The sequence below is a fragment of the Pinus tabuliformis genome, chromosome 8 (assembly GCF_031772625.1).
Source record: "Pinus tabuliformis cultivar Carrire ecotype Pingquan chromosome 8, CPIR1, whole genome shotgun sequence".
NCBI classification, from domain to species: domain Eukaryota; kingdom Viridiplantae; phylum Streptophyta; class Pinopsida; order Pinales; family Pinaceae; genus Pinus; species Pinus tabuliformis.
Window position 1 is genome coordinate 1,611,133,292 of NC_142294.1, and position 6,047 is coordinate 1,611,139,338.

General features: G+C 37.1%; 1 long non-coding RNA gene across 1 annotated transcript; it reads left to right on the forward strand.

Moving 5' to 3' along the window:
- Positions 1–5,103: 5,103 nt before the first annotated feature.
- On the forward strand, positions 5,104–5,756 carry LOC149242209 (uncharacterized). The gene is made up of 2 exons (XR_016245705.1): positions 5,104–5,317; positions 5,436–5,756. It is a non-coding gene; the product is annotated as an uncharacterized LOC149242209 (long non-coding RNA).
- The last annotated feature ends 291 nt before the right edge of the window (positions 5,757–6,047 follow it).

Genomic DNA, 6,047 nt, shown 5'->3' on the forward strand with positions numbered 1-6,047 from the left:
TGAATTCTTCATCGGTCCTAGATTAGTATCTTGGTTCAGCAAGAAACAAAGTTCTATTGCATTATCTATAGTTGAAGCAGCATATGTAGCTGTTGCATCTTGCTGCACACAACTCCTTTGGATGATGCAAACATTGCAAGACCTTCAAATCAATTGTACTCCACCTATCTCCATGTTTTGTGATAATACAAGTGCAATCAGTATTTCAAAGAATCCTGTCATGCATTCAAAGACTAAGAACACACCAATAAAGTATCATTTTCTCCGGGAACAAGTGCTTGAACAAAAGGTCAAATTGGAGTATGTTCCCTCTATGGAACAAGTTGTTGATATCCTCATCAAACCACTACCTAGGGAGACATTTGAATACCTCAGACAGAAGCTGGGGGTAGTTGATGCATCATCTTGCTATTGAATCTTGTCTGTTTCAGAGAAAAGTGGTTGTATGCGAGTTGAATGAGGAGGATCTGTGTACATACGCCAGTTTATTAAGGTACAATCGCGTATATGTTGGTTTGAAGAAAAGCAGTGGGGCCAGGCTCAGGATGAAAAGAGTTTGATATGGGTCTGACAGAGACCATCTGGCACAGGTTCAGGGGGAGCATATATTCTTCTAATAATGAATTCTTGGCATTATCTTAAAAGATCTTGGTTCAAATTCACAGTTGTTTTGATTTCAGGTGGAACAGGTGCAGAAGGAGAACATGGGTGCTGGTCTGAATAATGATTGACAAATGTTGTTGATGTTTGTTGTTGATAACTGTCATAGTCTTGCTGTAGATATTTTTTTTCTATTTCTTATATTTCTTTTACCAAGGTCATGTAATGGCCTATTTTGGTTTCCCCACTATTCCTGAGATGAATTTTATCATGTATCCCCACTTGGTTGGCTGGATGAGTCAATACTAGTATATTCCCATTTGGATGGGAGATGGATGTATGTATGAGTCTTTGGTGATAGGAAGGTCATTTATGATGTATAAAGTCATGTTTCTTTTATAGAACATCTTCTTGCAGACCTTTCCTACAAGTCAGGGGGAGCTTGGACAGCACAGCAGAGCAGAGATCTCAGCATGGACTTAGGGGGAGCATAACCCTTTGCCCTTCATGTCAAAGGGGGAGAATGACTTTGAGTGACTTTGGGTTGCCATCAAGTCCAAAGCGGAAGATTGTTGGCATTATGACATAGGTTTGGAACAGGTTTGGCTGTATGACATAAGTGTTGTCCTTAATGGCAACTCACTGAAATGGCAGATCACAGTTCAGGGTCTCAAAATGAAAGAAAATGAGCTATACGCAGGTTTCTCGTAACAAAGTCGCGTATACACGCGGGTGTACCGATCAGAAGGCGCGTATATGTATGCATGCACTTTCATGCAAAGAAAAGCGCGTACATGTGGGAAACCTTATGGTTGGTCCATGGTATTTAGTCTGACATATTGGAACCTATGGTCTTGGTCCTTGGTATTGCATTTAATGTGTTGAACCCAAGTATTGGGTCCCTAGTATTAGTTCTCAATGGTTTTGGACCATGGTTTGAGTAAGGCCTAAGACTATAAAAAGGGAAGGAGATCATTTGGCAAGTGCATTGACTTATATGTTGAATATGTTGAGAGGAGCAATATTTAGAATACTGGTGATTGGTTGGTGAGTTACAACTGGATTTGAATCAAGGAGGAACCTAAGCATTACATGATGGTTAAGATCTATTGATGTGTCAAGATCTCAAGGCTTGAATAGTAGTATCATTGTATGATTTGGATATATTATATTTGGCACATGATTAGATCTATAAATCTGATAATCTGGGTATAACTCTAATTAAGTAAAAGGATAAATTACCTTTTATAGATCTGTACGTAGGTTCGACACAGCGGAGGCGCGTATACACGTAGGTTAAGCAAGTGAAGATTGTGTATACGCTGGTTGGCTTTGGCATAGATGCGTATGTACGCAGGTTTCTATTGGTGAAGTAGCGTACGTCTCTTGAAATATGTTTTAGGTACTTCTGTTTATTGTTGCAGTGTTCTCGGTTTAGAATTGGTGTCTACTTACTGGTACTGTTTTCCGATTACAACATTCTGAGAAGTTATTGGCTGATTCAGTATTTGTACAAAGGAGACTGGTTGTTGCAGATCTACTTGATGTTTGATTAATATTCATGGATCCAGTCTGAAAATTTATGAAATGTGGTCCTTGGAAGAAAAGAGAAGGTTGAAGCCTTCTGTAGGTCAACACCTACATACCAGTACCTCAGCCAGTACAAGAGCTAAGGGGGTTGTAGCTCCCTTCCAGGAGAAGCTGGAGAATGAGAGAAGGTTGTAGCCTTCTGCAGGTTGAAGCCTGCATACAGGTATAAGACTACACCAGTACAAATTCATTGTAAGAAAGGAAGTTTCTAAATTGAAAGAAGATAGAGACATATTGTAGCAGGTGGTTTTCACCCACATTGGGTTTCCACCTTATATCTTGTGTTTTTCATGTGACTATCTGCTCTACTTTTATGTTCCTTCTTACTGTTATATGGTTCTAACACACAGATTAATGATCAACATCTGAAGAATAAATTAAATTATAATTCTAGAAGTTATACGTGAGTTTCATTAGTCAGAGTTGTGTATACACGTTGTTTCCATTAACTGAAGTAGCGTGTACAAATCTTTGTATAAATTGAAAAATAATTTGACTTAATAATACTGATTCACCCCCCCTCTCAGTATTATTTTCAACAGGGGGGAGGCTCTGAATATCTAAGACAATTGAAATGGATCTTGGGGGGAGGCCCGCAAGATCTGAAAAATTGAAATGAGAGTGGAAAATAGAAGAAAACACAATCACAAAACCACAATGATTTTTTTTATTAAAACAGATAATAACTGTAAAGGCTACTTTCTGATGGACAATCTATCTTTTTACAAAATATGACTTGTTACTTATAGCCATTTTTTGTTCCAATACCACAGGTAAATACCATGGCTAGGTAAATACCATGGGTTGATGTCACATATGATACCTTTGGAAAATACCATGGGTGAATGAATACTGACGGTGGATGCCACTTACAATACCATGGGCAAATTCCATTGGTGATGAATACAATGGGTAAATTCCATGGGTGGATGAATACCATGGGTAGATGCCATTTTCCATTTAGATCACTTTTAGGGGTGGTAATTGGGTCTTCTTGGCTTTGGTCATTTAGATTAACAGGTGGAATATCATATGTCAATTTTGGCATCGGGTGAGGGGTTAATTGTGGTTATTTAACTTCCTTTTAGTGTCTATGTGGGGTGGCAATAATTCTTCAACTCTGGGCATGGGTCTGTGAGCATGACTGGAGAGTGGCCAATGTAGCTATTGTCTAGTAGAATTATTGGGGGCTGTGAGGATATTTGAATGACCTACATATACAGTGAAAATTAGGTAAGCCTCAAAATAATGGGGGCCTTAAGGAGTATGTTGTCAAGCCACAAATTTCTCAGCTTTATGAAGAGGGATAATTGGAGCAGCCAAATGGTGTTTCCCCTGGGTAGGTAGATTTTCCACCCCCATTTGATTCCCTGGAAGTTCAAATCCTTCAAGTGCATGTGATGGTATATCAACTGGAATGTGATAGACACAATGACAACAATAATGTCATCAGTTTTTTAAATAGCATTCAACATAACCAATGACACATCCTTATTCAATAAGACTCCCTTAGTAGAGGGAAAAAGAGGCTCCAGGATTAGATGGATAACTTTGAGGGATGCATGGCACACATGGAATCACATGTTCACGATGCATTATGCTACCCCAGTGAGGGTGGAAATGATGCTCAAAATCCTAACAATGAGAATGGGTAATGATACGAGTGGGTTATACATTGTTTTTTGCTCAATTTTGGGCCATGTGGGCCATTGATATGTGGTCTCATAGTTTTATGTTATTGTTATCGGTGTCTTTTCATTTGTACTTGATGGCCAACAAATTCGGTTGGAGTGAGGGCTTTGCATATTTCAAGATTAGCACTACACAATGTAATCTTATCAAGACTTAATAGAACTGGTTGATTTACAACAACAAAAAAATGCACAAAATGTCTTATTTTGAAATTTTAAAAAATAAAGTATTTAGTAGACACAAACATTCACGTAAGGTTTCCATTTCAACATGAACACATCATATTTGATATTGGGATGCAAAATCATTTTTTTAGAAATAGTGCATTATTTCTTCTATATGAAAATACTTGGAGCATTTATACAATATAGGTTGCATTCCCAAAAAAGTTTATACAATATATATTACTGTCATATAATTGTTATGTCTGAATTGTTTTTGTCCTATGAAATTAAAACCTTTTTTCCTTCTATTTCTATATATTTGATCTAACTCATATTATTCGAGTAGGGAAAACAAACACAAGTAGAACATATACAATTAAAGACAATGATGACTTTGCTAAGAGGCATTTTTTGTTCAATTTATTTTCATTTGATTATTATGATTACATTATATAGTTGTGTTTCTTTTGTTGGGATTATGGCTAATGTGATTTTGATGGAAATCTTATTGAAAAATATGTCCTTGATGTCAACTTGGTTATAATATGACTAATGTAGATGACAGGAATATTGGCATATGTATTTCAGAAATGAGAATATTGGCATATGTATTTCAGAAATGAGGAAGTGTGTTGGCAGTCTTGTTATAGGTTTTACTTGAAAGAGTGGTAATTGTGAAGTTTGAAAATTATAAATCTGAAGAAGAGTCACGTACATACGTAGGTTTTATGAACAAATTTCATGTACATAAATCCTACCCATGGAAAATAAAAACCAAGAACCATAACCATGCTAATTACCCATAGTATTGCGATGGTGACGCAATCAATTGCGAATAGCTCTTTTCAAATCTAACTGTAGTCCGACTTAAATAATATCACCGAATTTGACTTTTTGGTGAGGCGTGATTTCCACGTCAGTTCCTTCTCTAAATAATGCTATGCCAGTCAATAGCCGCCGGACTTGCAACGCGTTTTACTTCCGCGTTGAATTCATATACAAAACGGGAGCCTTCTATTACTGCGTTTCTCCTTGTGTTCTGCCAATATATAGACATATAGGTATTGGAATTATTAGGCGAGCAGCAGCAGCAGATAGAACAAAGAAAATAATGGTGGGGTCCAGTACTGTAATAGCCTTACTTCTCTGCTTATCTTTAATTGTTCTCTCATTAGTAGGTTTGCCCGTCACAACAGAAGCTCGAACGCATGTGGTCTTCTATTCTTCGCCGGATATTATTGGTGGTGATCGTTATATTCCACCATCCAGAGGTTTGATGATAATGATATTCAGTTCCAATGAGAAATCATATTACTTTTCTTGCATCTTCTAATAATGTCATTTCTATATCTCCCGTAATGATTTTTGATATGAGTTGTTTAATTGCAGAAGAGGGATCAGGGGGGAGTTGGAAGAGAGCCATAACAGCCACGCGGCGGCCACCAATTGTACCAAGATCTCCGGTGGGAGGCACTAATAGACCCTACGTTAGGCCAGTTCCGCCGCCTCCACCGGTAGAAATATAGGTCAACAGTCTTCAAATATGATTGTAGGGTTTCAGTCCAATATGTGTTTTGGATAATGTACAAGAGATTGTCTTTCATTATCTTTGCTGCGTAGTCTCCAGTACGCCATGGCTTTTCTTTTGGACTTTAACATCGATCCGGGGAACGTCGGTTATGTATTAAGTTTACGACTTTTAATAATAAAAAATAGATATCCATGAGTTTAGTGGCTCTTATGTTCGTTGCTTTCAATTTCTATGCTGAAAATAAATGCAAAGATTTTTTATATTTCCTTCTTACATAAACCCTAGCCATGTTCCTATTAAAGCTATAAATTTAAGATTCGTTACTCATACATTAAATGTTTCCCATTTAAAAATGTTTTAAAAATAAATTTTATAGTTATATTTGGTTGATGTTCTTTGGAAAGAGATAAACCTTAACCATGTTCCTATTAAAGCTGCGAATGGTAAGATTTGTTCCTCATAGATTAAAT